General features: G+C 40.0%; 2 long non-coding RNA genes across 8 annotated transcripts in view; one reads left to right on the forward strand and one right to left on the reverse strand.

The window, feature by feature from the left end:
* Positions 1-545: 545 nt before the first annotated feature.
* On the reverse strand, positions 546-4,029 carry LOC128325766 (uncharacterized). The gene is made up of 2 exons (XR_008307617.1): positions 3,686-4,029; positions 546-1,800 (listed from the first exon to the last, which is right to left on the reverse strand). It is a non-coding gene; the product is annotated as an uncharacterized LOC128325766 (long non-coding RNA).
* LOC128325764 (uncharacterized) overlaps positions 3,355-17,570 on the forward strand; it is a 14,401-nt gene continuing 185 nt past the window's right edge. The window contains exons 1-7 of one of the 7 annotated variants that reach the window (XR_008307613.1): positions 3,355-3,557; positions 5,067-5,139; positions 7,678-7,759; positions 10,136-10,216; positions 14,645-14,758; positions 16,723-16,872; positions 17,506-17,570. The exon at positions 17,506-17,570 is cut by the window's right edge and continues 185 nt beyond it. This is a non-coding gene — a long non-coding RNA (uncharacterized LOC128325764). The remainder of the gene's footprint in view (positions 3,558-5,066; positions 5,140-7,677; positions 7,760-10,135; positions 10,217-14,644; positions 14,759-16,722; positions 16,873-17,505) is intronic. The other 6 variants (XR_008307611.1, XR_008307612.1, XR_008307610.1 and 3 more) reach the window with 6 other exon arrangements.

Here is a 17,570-nt window from a genome sequence, read left to right on the forward strand (position 1 = left end):
TTCTGGCAAACATTATTTATTAAGTACATATTTTATTTGTTACATTATTTATTCATTACATGTATAGGCTGCTTTTTGCCAGGTGCCGGGGCGGAGGGAAACTCATAGGAACATAGGAAACTGCCATATACGGAGTCAGACCATTGGTCTATCTAGCTCAGTATTGTCTTCACAGATTGGCAGCGGTTTCTCCAAGGTTGCAGGCAGGAATCTCTCTCAGCCCTGTCTTGGAGATGCTGCCAGGGAGGGAACTTGGAACCTTCTGCTCTTCCCAGAGCTGCTCCATCCCCTCAGAGGAATCTCTTACAGTGCTAACACTTCTAGTCTCCTATTCATATGCAACCAGGGCGGACCCTGCTTAGCTAAGGGGGCAAGTCATGCTTGCTACCACAAGACCAGCTCTCCTCTCCTCAACAACAAAAGTCAACTTTCCTTCAAAAAATTAGTTTTTCAACACAATTTCAGTCTTTATGAGATACAAGGCTATCCTTATATGTTTTGTAATTAGCCCTCTGATTCTCCAACAATGGACAATTTTAAAATGCTTTGTTTGAAACTTTTATTTTAACAATTATAGGCACTATCATAGTTCAGAGAAAAGCTCAACTGAGCCTAGTATATTATTACGCCAATAAAAACATAATATATTCTGAAAGTAAATGCTGCCACCTTGTGAACAGAAGGAAAATATGCATGTGTGGAGAACCAGTATATAGGAGCCGGTTTTGCCAGTTTGGTTCTAATCTGATCCGGATTTGAACCGACCCAGTCCGGTCTTGGCTGAACCAGGTCTGGTCCAGTTCGCAGTGGAGGTGGCGGAGAGACATCAGAGGTTGGGGGCGGGGGGGTAGCCTCTCTCCCCGCACAGACAATTTGTTTTTCTTTCTTTCAGTTTATCAGTTCTAGTTTGCTGGAGGCAATACATTTTAACCTTTCATTCAGCCCTTCTGCTTGGGGATGTAACCAGGAGACACAGAGACCCCATGGCCTTGTCCATCAGTTAAGCTACCAGTGAGGTTGATTACCTCAGCAACTGTGCTGCTGGCTCGATGAAACTGAGGGATGTCATCACCTATTGCAGGAGGCCTGCACAACATAAGGCCTGGGGGCTGGATATGGCCCTCATGGACCTTTTCCCTGGGCCACAGGTAGGAATATCCTGCAGCAACAGCAAGAGCCATGAAGAACTCTTGGCCTGTCCCGCTGACAAGCAGCAGCGGATCAATACAGTTGGCTTGAGATCAGATGTCCCCTTCTGGACCAGAGCCCACTGACACCATCCCCTTTCCCCCCGACTCCAACCTCTGCCCCTCACTTTCACTTATATTTTTAATAATTAATTTTAATGCAATAATTAATGTGCTGAAAATTGTCCTTGGCCCCCACACAGCAAGTCACGGTTGGTTCTGGCCCACTGGGGCATTTGAGTTGTGCACTCCTGTCCTATTGGCTGTAGGGAAAACTTTGGCCCTATTTACTCTCATCTGGTTTGGTGAAGTCACATCTCTCTCCCATTGTTCCCTCTCTTTCCAGTGGACTGCAGCCAGTCCTGTTTGTTCCTCCCTGGTTAAGCTGCCCTAGAAAAATTGTAACCTGTAAGCATCAATGCAAATTAGGCCTATGGGGCTAGAAGCCAATTTGCAAGTTTTTACTTTCTTAATGCCGAGTCTTTTCCTTTGATCTTTGTAATAACACTTTTTAAAATATTTTGATCCTGTTGGGTTAGTAGCATGTTTGAATGTTCTGAAGGGAGCTTGCCCTTCCATGTGCTTGTTTGGCTCATGCAGTTTTTCCTGAAACCTGAAATACATAGATGAGGGAAAGGCAGAATGAGTGAAAGAGAGCAAAAAAATGGCTTTTAAAAAGCAGCAAAGTTTAGACGCAACAGAACGAAAATAAGTTAATATAGTGAGAATGATATTTATCAGATCATCAGTGTTCTCAATTTGAAGAACAAGAACCGCAGGTACCAAATTTGTGAATTATCTCAAAATTATTGGTTTTGAGCCACATGACAGAATATTTCCTGCTGAACCACCAACTTAAGTTGTCACCCTACGCCCCTAACTAACCCTCTTCCTTTTATCCCTCCTATTTCTGTTGCCCATGGGCATGAACACTAAACAAGTCAAACCTGTCATAACCACAGCTATAAAAAAGAGGGAACAGCAGCACTAACAACAGTTCACACATGTAGTCATTGTGCAGCTGTACCACTGTTGTTAAAAAGTATTTTCACATATATGTGACAATGTAAGTGTGAGGAAAATACCAGTGGACAACTGATGGATGCTGCTGCATGAATTCCCTGTACAGAATGTGCAGACTAAACGTCTTCTCTAGTCGCCCTTGGACTTTGGAACATGCTTCCTTTCAGCATAAGAGCTTCCCTGTCTCTGCCTTTAAAAATTACTTTATTCAGGCTGTTAGTTAAATTTAAATTGCTTTACTGTTGCTGGTTTTGAATGTTTGCTGTATTTGAAATTGTTTACAACCTAGAGATGTGTTAGGCAGTGTGTGTGTGTGTATATATATATATATACATATATATATATATATATATATATATATATATATATATATATATATGAATAAATAATAATACATCTGGAGAAAGTTCATTTATTCACCCAGGTTTTTAATTCGATTTATAGTTTTTAAATTTTTAATACTGGGTTTTAAACGTTTTAAATAATTTTAATGGTTAATTGATTTGATGTCTTAAATTATTTTAATTGTAAACCGCCCAGAGATGCAAATTTTGGGCGGTATAGAAATATTTTAAATAAATACATAAAAATAAATAATACATAAGGATGAATTAGCCTGTGTCTCTCATGCTAATTAAGTGACTATTTAATGCTATGTAGCTTCAGGCACAGAAGCCCCTTTCACTGAATATGGGGAAGGCTGTGTACAGAGGCTCATGCTCCTCCCTCCAGACAAGAAGAAGGAACATTTGAAAAGGGCTTGGATTGTTAACTCTCTTGGGAAAGACGGGGTAGATTTATTTTATTTCTTTAAGGCTACAGACGGATTTTGACGTACTGATCACTGTGCATGCGTAAGAAAAGTCACGTCTCAATGCAAATTGCCGTTCTTCTGACCAACATAGGGTTTTATATTTGCATAACAAATCTCGTTTAAGATATGCGCGTTCACGTGTAGTAGGAAAACAAACCAACAGCCCTGCTCTCCTTTCATGATAGGTTCTGAGGACATAATAAGGTAAAGTATATCATCCACTAAGTCAGTATCTCTGCGCGTGCAGCACAAAGTCCTCCACCCCCACAGGCCACTTTGGAGATTTCGAGGGAGAGTGTGCGAAAAACCTAAAGCGGGCGCGTGTTGGGTAGGGTCCCCTCCCCCCGCCCGCCCACTTGGGCGAGGCAACGCGCGAGACAGAAACAAACGAACACACAAAAAAAGCGCGCGGGGGCCTCGCGGAGAAGAGCACCGCGTGGAGGGGTGGGGGTGGAGTCACAACCAGCAGCTCCCGCTTCAAACAGCTCCCGTCTCGTCGAGCCCAGTTTGCCCGGGGGCCAAGCAACTTCTGGGTAGCCTTCCCCTTTCTTTGCCAAGTGAAGCCCACCCCCCTCCCTGCTCCCTCCATGGGCTTTCCCGCCCTTTTCGTTCTTCGGCAAGACTGTTGTTCCCTCTCAGCCGCTGCCCCCCCCCGCCCCACCTTTCTCCTCCGCTCCGTTGGACGCGTGTGTTGTGTTGACTTGAACACACAGATATAAGAAAATACTGTACTACTTTGTCTCATTGTCTGAAGAAGGGAAACTCCTGTTTTTTGCAGCTACCGTTTGTTTTGGGGAGGGGAGGGGGGCATACATCTGCCGCTGCCACCCGGTCACAATGATGCTAAAACCCTGGGCTTCTCCGTTGCTTTGTATTGTCAGCTCTCGCTCCTGCCCTGTGTGGGGACAGAGGTGCACTTAGCTAATTTGGAGCCTGGGGAGCTAAAGGCCTTTGGAGGGCTCCCCCTCCCCTGGAAATTAAGCATAATTATGCTTCAGCAGGCGACTACACTACCCAGGACAGACTAAAGAGGATGGGGGGGCGGGGGCTGTGGAGGCCCTGGACTTTGGCCCTGAAGTCCAGGGGTAAGAAGAGCACTTGGGGGGTGGGTACAAGAGAACCAGGCATCAAGCAGGCTGTGGGTGTGTCGTATCCATTCAATCTGTGGTGGTGGCGGCGGCAGTTGAGGCACAGAATGTTGGTGCAAACTGAAGGGCCAAAAAACCCACAGAAGGGGAGGGGAGAGCAGGATTTGTCCTCCTGAAGCCCATAACAGCCTATTGTAAGTATCCTGAAAAGGTGGGTTAGGGATGCCCACTGTGAGGTTATCACCGTAAGCGTCACAGCAGCAGAGAAATACTTGCCTTGCCTAGGGAGCAAGAGGTTGCTGGTTCGGATCCCCGCTGGTATGTTTCCCAGAGACCACAGGAAACACCTCTATCGGGCAGCAGCAACATAGGAAGATGCTGAAAGGCATCATCTCACACTGTGCAGGAGGAGGCAATGGTAAACCCCTCCTGTATTCTAACAAAGAAAACCACAGGGCTCTGTGGGCGCCAGGAGTCGAAATTGACTTGACGGCACACTTTGCCTTACCTTACTGTGAGGTTAAAAAATGGCCTTCCATGCACTGTACAGGGATGCTTCAGGAAGTAAGGCAAAGGCAGAGAGGGGGGAAAGTCGCCTTTTTCCTTTCCCAGTTGCCAGACCCTGCTACTCCTCCTGGCTATATTACTGTATAGTAATAGAAGCTTAGGTTTGGGCTGGCAGCCAGCCCCAAATCAAGTACTATAAGATGTCCTCCCCATTCCTTTCTGAACTCCACCAGTAACCACCTGTAAGGGCGGCCTGAACAGCACTTAAAGCCTTCTAAAGGTAGACTGAAGCCCTGAACAACTGCTCTGCTGCTAGCGACTAGATACAATGCAACATTTTGTGGTGGCAGCTCCTACTTTCTTTTTTAAAAAAATAATGTCCCTGCTGTCATGCCAGATAATTTCATAAATCCTTTAAAATATTAAACATTTACAACTTATTTTTAGGAAGCTGCATCTTCTGCGATCAGTTTAGTTTTACACAAAGGTTTTGGGGAAAAGTATCAGTTTGTATAGAAAGGTAAGTCGAGGGTTGCAACTTTTTCAAACAAAACAGGCCTAATACATGTTTTAGAAAATTAACTGCAGCAGTATGAGGATTACAGATAATCTAGGCCTACATTATTTTTATGGTAAATAAAAAGAGATAAAAGGATAATGTATCATAATACATGCAGTTCATTCCTATCTTTTCTCAGATGTCCCACTGATTTAAGTGGGACTTACTTCTAGGTAATCTACTTATTTATTTACTTACATTTGTTAGATGAACTGTATATTCTGTTCTATGTCACACTCGCCATCTTAAAAGAAAAAGAAAAAAAAATGGTTCTATGTAAATCGCTTTGGGAACTTTTGTTGAAAAGTGGTATATAAATATTCGTAGTAGAGGGCCAGATGGCAGTTGGTCTTTCCCAGGCTGATGGAGGGGCATTGCTACTTTGCGTCACCTGCTGCAGCTTGGTGGAGCGCATTTCTTTTCACAGGGGTCCCATTGTGCACCCACAGCCCCTAGAAATTGCAGGTGCTTTGGGCAGTAATTTAGTTTGGAATAAAATATTCCATGTTTCAACTGTCGTGTTGTATTCAGTTTAGTATTGAAAGAACTTCCAGCCTTTGTTCGTGGTTTTTTAAATAGTAAAAGACATACTTTTAAAATGAGTATTACTATTTTAATGATCACCTTTTCCCACCATGCTTCATATATCATGCTCTTCTTGTTCACAGAATTACATACTTATGTCCTATTGACATTCCACATTTTCTGATTATGAGTGGTTTTGAAAAGCTGTGCTTTTGCTCTTAATTACAGTGATTATTAACATATATTGTTAGCAATTATCACTTAATCTGTCATATCAAACAATATATTTGCTCAAAAATTCCACCCAGAATATAAGAACTCCACCTTTCCAACTTGTCTTTGTTTCCCAATAAATAGTTTCTTGCATCTATTTTGATACTTTAATTAACTATGTTCTATAGTAGGTAGACTGAGTCCATGCCTTAACCACAGATGGAGAATATATAAATACAGAGATTTAAACAAAAGTTATAAGGAAATTATGAGATTTTTAAGTAATCACTGCTAGCAGCTGAGACATAAAATGTTTAACACAAGAGTATCCCAATGTATTCCATTTGTCCCATGAGATGTTTCATAAAATCATAGAAATGTAAAAATGGGAAGCAACCATTACAGCCATCCCTTATGCATGTACACTTAAAGCATCTGGTAGATATAAAACTCATCAAGCTAGACAAAACTCATCAAGCTTCACAATCAATTAAAATACTGCTGTTTTTGTCAGCACTGACAAGTAGTTGGTACCTCTAATTGTAATTACTTCTCTCTCTCACACACACACACACACACACACACACACACATACGCACACAAACACACAGTCTGCTGGATTGTAGCAATACAGCCTAAGTAAATATATAAATGGAAAAGCTTACCATAATTGCAACAACATCAAAAAAACAACCCTTATGTGATGACACTTTTTGCTGCCAACAGGCATTCACGTATAAAAGCACATCTACACAAAAAGATCAAACATCCAGATTCCACAAAATATTTTCCCTCCAGATTAATTCTGTCATAGCAATAGCACTTACATTTCTATACTGCTTTATAGCGGTTTACAATGATTTAGCATATTGCCCCCAACATTCTGGGTACTCATTTTACCAACCTTGGAAGGATGGAAGGCTGAGTCAACCTTGAGCCCCTGGTCAGGCTCAAACTTGTAACCTTCTGGTTACAGGGCAGCAGTTTTACCACTGTACCACCAGGGGCTCATAGGAAGACAATCAATGCTGTGCACAGCCAGCTTCAGCTACAAATTGGAAGAATAGGTTTTTCTTCAGCCTTATCCTTAAGAGAAGAGTGTACATTTGACCACAATGCAATGAACAAGCTCACTGGTGAAAAAGCAGTGAGCACTGAGCAGGCTCACTGCTCGGAATGCAAGCAGTATGTGTGCCAGACTGTGTCCCAGGTCTGCTGATACCTAGTTCACTTATGTTAATATGATTCATAATGTGTAACCCTATGTGTATAGGATGCTTCTTTAGACAAATTCTTGACTCAAGGCAACAGATAAATAAGATTATACTGAACAGTAATAATGTCATGATTTATGTTGATAGTTTATGCTTGCTGAAGTCCATGGCAAACAGATTTTTAAAAATCAGATTTAGAAGACAATTGACAATTAACTCGATACAAGCACTTTTTGTTGAATCTTTTTGAGTTTAGTGCAGATTTTCAAGATTAGCTAAATACATGGTAGGTAATATTAAATGAACTTTATTTCAACAGCTACTAATAACAGTTAATGAAGAAAACAATGAAGATAATCTACAAGATTTAGGATAAGAATACATCACAGTTCATAAACGTTTACACCTAACTTTGTCAATAAAATAACTATTTCTGTAGCAGAATAATTTTGAGTCCAATATTTATATAGCTTATCTATGATAGTCACTGTGGTAGAATATTAACCAGAAATTTAAATAGCTGTTTTCCACTGTGTTGTCCGATTAGACAGATCTCTTCTTAAGAACAGAAAGAAAGAAACATATTAGGTACCTTAACTCTAAATCTGGATCTTCTAAAGCTGCTTTAGGTAAAATAATCTTATTCTTTTAACCCTATAACAAATTAATTGATTGTCACAAGAAGCAGAGGTTTTAATCATCATTGCCAATGCCAAAGTAGTCTGAAATTAGTACATTAATAACAGAGTTACTGCTCCTATAACATCAAGATGAGCTCTGTAATCTCAAACTAGGCTTTATTAATGAAAATTGCTTTCTGTATCTGAAAAGCTATGTTGACTTCTATATAGTAATGTACAGATACAATGAGTTTCCTGTAAATATATATTTTCTGGGTGATATAAAACTATTTGAAATGTAGTTGAAGTTTTGCACAAACTGGATGGTTGAACAGCTAATATTAAATTTTAAATCTTAAATTGCTGTGTTACAATGATAACATTTCATTAATTAATAACTGGCTCTGAACTAAATTATATAAGAATTTGTTTCCTTTGGTCCTCATTCTTTATCACAAACTACTTTTGGGAATTTCAAAAGTAGATGTCGATGCAAACTAGGAGTCTGTGGTAGAAGGCAAACAAGTCCAAATCTTGCTAGAAGCTTCTTTGAATTGCAACACTTAATCTTTTATTTAAGATTTACATTTTCTGTTCAAAATTCAAAATATTATATGATAAACACAATACCATGCTTTTATCCGGATAGCATGGCTTTGTTAATTCAGATTAAATGTTTGTATGTGGTAAATATTTTTGTGGCTTTTGAACATCATTAGGATTTGTGGATTTATTTTATTTTATTTTATTTTGAGGGGGAAACAATAACCAAGTGACTGCATCATAACTTTGGCTATTTCCCCCTGAAGCATGACTACCAGCCACTCCCATCAAGTGGATACAATGCATTGCTAGTCCACATCCAACTAGCCTAGGTTATTATATCCTCCTTAAGTACTAAGAGGTGTTTGTACTACCTCCCCCTCTCCATAGGGAGCTTCACTTTATTAAAATTTGAGAATTCCCATAATATTCAGTGGCAGTATGTTGTGTGGAATTCAATATCCTACCACTTTTTAGATCACACGGTGCTTTAAAATATTAACTAGGGATGGATAAGATTTATTATTTAATAGCATGCTTAATCTTGGAATGCTTAACCTATCATTAGTATTGTATACCTCAAAAATCAGAAGAATGTAATAGCAAAAAAGCCTTGGGCACAATCTACAGTAATTAAAATGAAACACCCCCCATTGATTTTCCTTGGAAAATATTAACCAAATACTTAACTTGCCACTGACATCAGTGAGACTTAAAACCAACTTTGGCAGGCCTGTCCCCTTTGTTAGGAAAATATGCACACAGGGGGCATTACTACTTAAAAGATCCAGGGCCCAGCCCCACAGCACCCTTTTTGATAATTGAACTCAACCATACCACCACACCCAGGAATAATTACATTTTTAAAAAAAGTCTAATAGTATAATAAATCAGCAGTGAAGGTGGGAGCATCAGAGAGCTAAATGAGGCTAGGAGCTCTGCCCCTTACGCTGTGCAGGTGCCTCCACTGCCGCACTTTCCTCCTGGAAGAGGTCGTGGAGGAGAGAGGTGGCTGACAGAGCCCACTGAGGCTCTGAATAATTGACTGATGGCCCCACCCCCTAAAGACACCCCTGGACTGCACATCAAAAGCAAGGAATGTGCAGTGTATAAAATTCAGCTTAAAGTCCTTGGGGACAATTCTAGTACCTCCCCACTTCCATCCCCTTTTGGACACAGAAGAGAGGATTCCTGAGCTGCCAATCCCTCTCCCACACAAAGAGGGCAAATTGGATCATGACTTAATGATGCATTAATAAATATTAGTAAATAGTAATACATGGGCAAAGAAAGCAGTACATGTGTACATGTTTGAAGCATGTAGGATTAATTTTAATCCTTCATTGAACCTTAAATGTGGTAACTAACTAATAAATGTTCAGCAATCTTTGTTCCTTTTATCACCTCATACCCCAGATAAGGCTGCAGTGATTTAGGATAGGAGCATGAATGTGTGTGGGGGGTGGGACATCCCCTCACTGAGAAATCCCCATTGAATTCAATGGGGCTTACTCCCAGTTAAGGGGATACAGGATTGTAGCCCTGGAAAAAGTCCTACAGACACCCATGGATAGGAGTTGAGAACATGTTTTGAAAATTCAACTGAAATTGTTTTTGCATCTCTCATGTAACATTGTAACTTTGTAACATTGGTTAAAATTTGCATATGATTTTAAGATGGCTCTCTTCCACATTAACATTCTTACATTTGTACAAGAGGCTAGTTTTACATGCAAATTTACTCAGAAGCAACTCCCATTGTGTAAAATTGAGCTTACTCTAAGGAAAGTGTGCACTAAGATTGCAACTTAAGTTCATTTTTTATATTTCATTGCTTTTCAGTGTTTCAATTGTCCTCTTTACCCAGGAGTTCCCAACCTTTTAAAACAAGTGTACCTCTTCTGTCACAAACCTTCAGCTCAGGTACCCTATAGAGATTTCGCTACAGTTATGAGACAGGCTACTTCACTCACAGACTTAGATCCTTCTCATAACTGTAACATTTACGAGTGTGTGTGTGTGTGTGTGTGTGTGTGTACACCGACATATATAAACACACAAATTTAAGTGTTCCAGTTAAAGAGAGAGGCTACTGAAATCAGTGGTTCACAACCATGCTTGCTAAGTTGTTCATAAGCAGTCTTACTGGAATTATCGGACAAGTTTACTTGTCCCATTAATATCAATGGGAGTACTCATTGCTAATTTTATGAAACCTGGCCGACGGGCTCTAAATAACCCTTGGGTGCCCTTCAAGCACCCCTAAGAGTATTAGTAGCCCTTGTTGGGAACCCCTGTCCTAAGCTAATACATTAGAATCTACATATGTTGTTTTTTTGCCATGTATTAATAGAAATACTGGGGAGACCTCTGGTGGCCAAGTAATAGTCCTGCAAAAGGAGTACACAGTCTTGAAGATACTGATAGACTCTTCTTGTATATTTATTTATTTCACATTAATTTAAAAGGAAATATAAATAAATAGAAATGCTAAATACATTGTCAGGGCTTTTATCAAATGCATGCTTAAAAGAAGAGACTATTACATCAGTATGGGCCTATAGGGATTACATACATAAGAACAGCCCTGCTGGATCAGGCCCAGGGCCTATCTACTCCAGCATCTTGTTTCACACAGTGGCCTACCAAATGCCTCTGTGAAGGCCACAGACAAGAGGTGAGGGCATGTCCTCGCTCTTGCTATTAGTCCCCCACAACTGGTGTTTAGAGGCATCTTGCCTCTTAGGCTGGAGGTGGCACATAACGCTCAGACTAATAACCATTGATGGACTTGTCCTCCATAAATTTATCTAAGCTCCTTTTAAAGCCATCCAGGCTGGTGGCTGTCACCACATCTTGTAGCATAGAATTTCATAGGTTAATTATGTGTTTTGTGGAAAAAAACTTCCTTTTGTCAACCCTAAATTTCCTAGCAATCTGTTACATGGGATGACCGCTAGTTCTAGTATGAGAGGGAGAAAAAAAATTGTTTGTCCACGCTCTTCTCACCATGCTTAATTTTATAAACCTCTATCATGTCTCCCCTCAGTCATCTTTTTTCTAAACTAAAAAGCCCCAGATATTGTTGCCTTGCCTCATAAGGAAGGTGCTCTAGGCCCCTGATCATCTTGGTTGTCTCTCCTGCGCCTTTTCAGGTTCTATAATTTCCTTTTTGAGATTTGGTAATTAGAACTGTACACAGTACTCTAAATGTGGCCACACCATAGATTTATATAAGAGCGTTATGATATTAGCAATTTTATTTTCAGTCCCTTTCCTAATGATTCCAAGCATGGAATTGGCCTTTTTCACAGCTGCCGCACACTGAGTCAACACTTTCAACTAGCTGTCCACCATGACCCAAGATCCCTCTTGTGATCAGTCACTGACAGCTCAGACTCCATCAGTGTATAAGTTAAGTGGGAGTGTTTTGTCCCTATATGTATCATTTTGCACTTGCTAACATTGAACTGCATCTGCCATTTTGCTGCCCACTCCCCATTTGGAGAGAGCTTCTAGATAATTTATGAATAAAATAAAAAGATCCCTGGGGGACCCCACTTCTTACTTCCCTCCATTGTGAAAACTGCCCATTTCATCAATCAACCAGTTGCCAATCTACACATGAACCTGTCCCCTTATCACATGACTGCTAAGTTTACTCAAGAGCCTTTGGTGGGGAACTTTTTCAAAAGCTTTTGGGAAGTCCAAGTATACTATGTCAACCAGATCACCTTTATCCACATGCCTGTTAACACTCTCAAAGAACTCCAAAAGGTTGGTGAAGCAAGACGCCCTTGCAGAAACCATGCTGGTTCTCCCCCAGCAGGACCTGTTCTTCTGTATGCTTAACAATTTTATCCTGGAGAATTATTTCCATCAGTTTGCCTGGAACAGACATTAAGCTAACCAACCTGTAATTTCCCGAATCCCGCCGGATCCCTTTTTGAAAAAGCAGAGTTACATTACCTACTTTCCAGTCCTCTGGTATCATAGCCTGATTGTAGGGATAAGTTGCATATTTTTGCAAGGTGGTCAAAAATTTTACATTTGAATTCTTTTAGGACTCAAGTGGATGCCATCTGGTCCTGGAGTTTTGTTAATTTCTAATTTTTTAAGACCATTTAGAATGTTACCTCTGTCTGACTCAGTTCTTTATCCTCTGTCCCTGAGAAGTTTAGTACAGGCAGATATATGCTCAGTATCCTCTGCCATAAAGACAGATGCAAAGAACTCATTCAGCTTCTCTGCAATCTCCATATCTTCCTTAATAATCTCTTTCTGTCCCTCATCTCATTATCTAACGGTCCAACTGCTTCCTTAGCAGGTTTCCTGCTTCTGCTGTATTTAAATAAGTTTTTGTTATTCCCCTTGATGCTTTTAGCTAAATGTTCCTCAAATTCTCTGTTCCCATCAGTCCATTTACTAGTGTAAAAACAGTAACCTAACCTTCTAACCTATCACATAATTTTTAATAATTCCATATTACTACTAAAAAAACCAAAACACAAACAAAAACCCTGCTATTTTAAAATGCAATTCTGCCCAGACATTATGCATGTATTCCATTTATATCTTATCCCCATCCAAACACTGCAGGACAAGTGAGGTATCAGAACCCTTCATTCATACCATTCAGTCACTAAACACCAAAACCCAACCAGAATAGGGTCGGACATTACTTTCAAAATATGCTACATTCCAGCTTTAGCAAGTCTTCCGGAGTAGTATATCTTTCAGTTACGAACAATTTTCATAGACTGCTTTTCAACAAAAAGAAGTTCTCAAAGTGGTTCACATAGCAAAAGATATGAGAAAATGCTTCCCTGTCTCAGAAGGGCCCACAAGCTAAAAATAAACATAATAACAAAACAAAAATAGTGAGACACTAGCAGAAGCTTGGGGGCGGGGAGGGGAAGAGACCTTTGCTGAACTGAATAGGGACTCTTGCTCTTCCCCTGCTAAATAAAAAGAGCCACCACTTTGAAACATGTCTCTTTGCCCAACTAACAGTTGAAGCAAGCGGTAATCAATAATGCCTTTTGGGGCACTGCACAATCCTAAACTGACAACAAATGAAAAACGTAAAAGGAGGCCTCTCAGTCATGACAGGCTGTATTTCTGTTGCAAACTATCAAGCAGTCTGACTTATGGGATTATCAGTTGAAGTTCTTTTCTGTAACTTATTTATCTTTGGGCTCAGGCTTTCTTTAGCATGTAGAAGAGCGAAGCGGTAAAGCTGGTTTTAAAAGAAGATTTTTGGAGAGAAAATTTAAGCAAACACTTTTAGTCCCCACTGCCTTGTTCTAGAGATATTTTGACCAAGTCCAGCACGAAATGTGCATGCACTCTTGTTCTCTTTCCAGGCTGCAACCCACCCATTCCCTGCGCCCACAGCATTTAAGACTGAACACCTTCCCATTTCCTATTAGTATTGGTTGTTTTCCATCTTGGGTGATGGATCAGCTGTGCCTCTACTTAAAGCCACGACATGCTTTCTGACCCATTTATTTATTAAGAGAATGATAGAACTGCAATTCCCTGATTAATATGCAGAGGTGGAACTATTCTCTCCCTGTGACTGGAATTCAAAATGGCTTTAATATATTAGATAACCAAAACCTTGAACTGAGCACAAAATGCTATTGGACACCATTGCACAGGCATGACATGCTCCTAGTGATCTGTCCTCAACAAGGCAGTCTACAACTTTCTATAGCAGTTTTTAAATATTCAGTATAAGCCCTTGCACAGTATAATAGTTTCCCTTTGAAATAACAAAGGCATGCTGAATCGGAGATAAAATGACAGTCTTCGTATCATGGAATAAGTACAAAGCACTCCTGGGTAAATAAATTTAGGATAAAATTACTGCCTAATAAAATGGGTGGAACACTGTTTACCAGTTTGAGCTTTTCTTATCAGTATAAATTAGAATCTCTGTATGGTTTTAAAAAAATAGTTCTAAGGCCGAGAGAAATTAAAGCTTGGTAGAATTGCTTGAAAGTTGGGTTGTTACTATTAGAGGAAGGGGCTTATGAAAAACTGGGTTTATTTTGTTAATTATCAACAATTAATTATTGTTAATTAATACATTAATTAATATCATTAATTAATGTTAATTATCAACAGTATTCTTGGTTTAACCTACTTTCTGATTGTAGACACTTAACACCTATGCTTGAATGCATATTTGTTTTAAAGGTAACCTGTGCATGCTACTAACAAATCTGAGCAGTAGTAAAAGTTTGTGTATAGGGTTATATAATCACAGTCCTTCTGCAAAGATTTCTTCCCAGAATCCCCTTTCCTCAAGAGAGTATCCCATGTTCCTCCCCTCCTTCACAACAGCATTGCATCCTAGATGTTTGTCTCCTGTTGCAGCTTTATAAACACACAGAACTAGCAGAGCAAAGACTGCAAGAACTGCAAAAGAAATTTCAAGAACATCACATTTAAAGAAAGGTAGCTACATTGGGAACAATTATTTTGACGTTATTTGCCCAGAAAAGGTTACTGTAACTGTAAATTATAGTTTTAATCAAAACTTTTAAAATCTGCTTTTAATTAGGAGAGAAATTAGATTTTTGTGTTAAATGGAGGAAGATGAGGAATGGTTTTATAAACAAATGTTTGACAAAACTGTTTAAGCTTGAAAACAAACTTTTCCATATCTTTTCTCCATCATAGTTTCCGTGGGGTTTTTGGTATACAAACCAATTTCAAATTGCTAGCAAAGAAATAAGTAGCTGAATATAATTGCATTCTACCGGCATATGCCTTGTGCTTAGAATCCAATTTAACCAATGAGACTTTTGCTCAAAACTGAAATTCTACATTTGATCATCTTTGTGAAATGTGAATCCTTTATTCACTTTAATTTGGCAAGGCCTTTTATTTAGACAATTGATGGGTTAACTGGTGTTTGGTGGTTACTGTTCTATTGCGTAGACTGTTTTTGCTGGTGGTTATATAGTTCCTTGGAACAGAATCCAACAAAACAAAATTATTTTGCTTGCCCAATGGGGTGAGTTTTACCACTCCCCCCACTTTCTCTGATGTGCCCAATAATGCCCCCAATCTCAAAACTGGGAGACCCTCAAGGATATGGGTGAAAATTGCTCCTCTCTCATTGCACAGGCAACATTCTTATGCAATTTATTTTTTTAATTTGTATACTGCCCCAAACTTTTGACTCTAGGCAGTTAACAACATAACATAATACAAATTAAAACATACACAAATCTAAAAATCAAACACATATTAAAACCTAAAATTTTAAAAAGCTGAAAAAGCTTGGTTTTCAAGTGTTTTTTAAAAATTGTCAGAGATGGGGAGGATCATATTTCTGTAGGGAGCGCATTCATGTCTTAGAGCAGCAACTGAGAAGGCCCATCCCCATGTGGCCACCAGCCGAGCTGGCGGCGACTGGAGACGGACCTCTCCAGACAACCTCAATGGGCAGTGGGGCTTGTAATGAAGATGATATTCTCTTAAATACCCAGGGCCTAAGCTGTTTAGGGCTTTATACGTTATAACCAGCTCTGTATTTTGTCTGGAAACCTATTTGCAGCCAGTGAATCAAAGGGGTGAGGTGGCACCCAAGTCTATCAAAAAAGAGGTGATGTGGCCTCTCCAAGAAGACTCAGAGACCAACCTAGCTGCTGCATTCTATACCAACGAGAGTTTCTGGACTACATACAAAAGCAGCCCCATATAGAGCACATTGCAGAAGTCTGGAGGTTACCAACCTATATACCACTGTCTTGAGGTCATTCATCTCAAGAAGCGGGCACAGCTGGCGGATCAGCCGAAGCTGATAGAAAGTCCCTCTGGCCACTGCCTCAACCTGAGATACCAGGGAGAGGTGTGGATCCAGAAGCACTCCTAGATTGCATACTTGTTCCTTTTGGGGAAGTGTGACCCTGCATCCAGAACAGGCAGATCAAAATCGTCTCTGGAGTTCTGACCCTGTACAATAAGTACCTCCATCTTATCAGGATTCAGTATCAGTTTATTCCCCCTCATCCAGCCCATTATTGCTTCCAGGCAGGCATGTAAGGAGGTTATGCCACCTCCTGATGATGACATGGAGAAGTAGATCAGGGTGTCATCAGCATACCGTTAACACCCCACAATGGCAATGTTTGAATGCCACCTTCTTGTGCTGAATGTTGTAAACCACTGAATATTATTTAACAGAACAGCTGTATAGAAATATTTTAAATAAGATGGCAATAATTTCAGCAGAACCTTTATAAATGCCTACTGTTAAATAGGTCTCGGGAATCAAATAAATAATTCAGTTAAGTTTCAAATGTTGCTTTGTTTCAGGAAATGTTGAGGTATCTTAACCAATTTGATATATGAGGCTGTCATTACAGAATCTATATAAAGTATTATAAATAAAAACTACTTTTCCTGGGCAGATGGAGAAACAAGGCGATACTGTAATTTCTACTCTTCAAGTTCAAGTGGATGATGTAAAAAATGTCATGACTCAAAATATTGAGAAGGTTTTGGAAAGAGAAGAAAGACTGACTGAACTGGCTGACCGAAGCAGTGACCTTGAAACAGTGGTAATTCTACAGAATCTCATTCATTGTGTGCAGAATATTCATTAGGAGACCAGCTTTGGGCTGGTTCCTTCATTTCGCAGTCGGCAGCAAGAAGCTCTTCACACTAAGTCCAACACAGAAGAACCACCTGTTCCCCACTTGCCAACCTTGAGACGAGAGGTAGAAGATCGTATCTGTGGCCAAAAAGGTTAAGACAGCAGTCCAGTTCAGGGAGGCAACTGTTCACCCCACCATACTGCCCTTTGTGTTTCCCCAGGAAACAAGTACAGTAGTTAGTGACTGCCGCCTTATTGCTTTATGGACACTACACAAGTACTTAACAGCATTAATTGATTAAGTCTTAGCTCAGTGATAAGAGCAACTGCTTTGCATGTTGGGTTCAGTCCCTGGCATCTCCACATAAGTCTGGAAAGAACCCATCTGAAACCCTGGAGAACGGCTGCCTGTCAGTAAACAATACTGAGCTAGATGCAGCAGTCATGTCTCTCCTTAGAAGGCAACTCCCTACATCTACAATAGATGGGAAAGGAAATCAGGTTTAGGCTTATGTTTGTAACATTCATAAAGTAGTAAATTAATCTTAATTGACTTGTAGTACTTACTAACTTGTACATTCTCTCCATTTGCTTTTAGGCTCATGGTTTCCAAAAAACTACTATGAAGATTTCAAGGAAGATGTGGTGGAAAAATACCAAAAT

This window comes from Hemicordylus capensis, chromosome 5 (assembly GCF_027244095.1).
Source record: "Hemicordylus capensis ecotype Gifberg chromosome 5, rHemCap1.1.pri, whole genome shotgun sequence".
NCBI lineage: Eukaryota > Metazoa > Chordata > Lepidosauria > Squamata > Cordylidae > Hemicordylus > Hemicordylus capensis.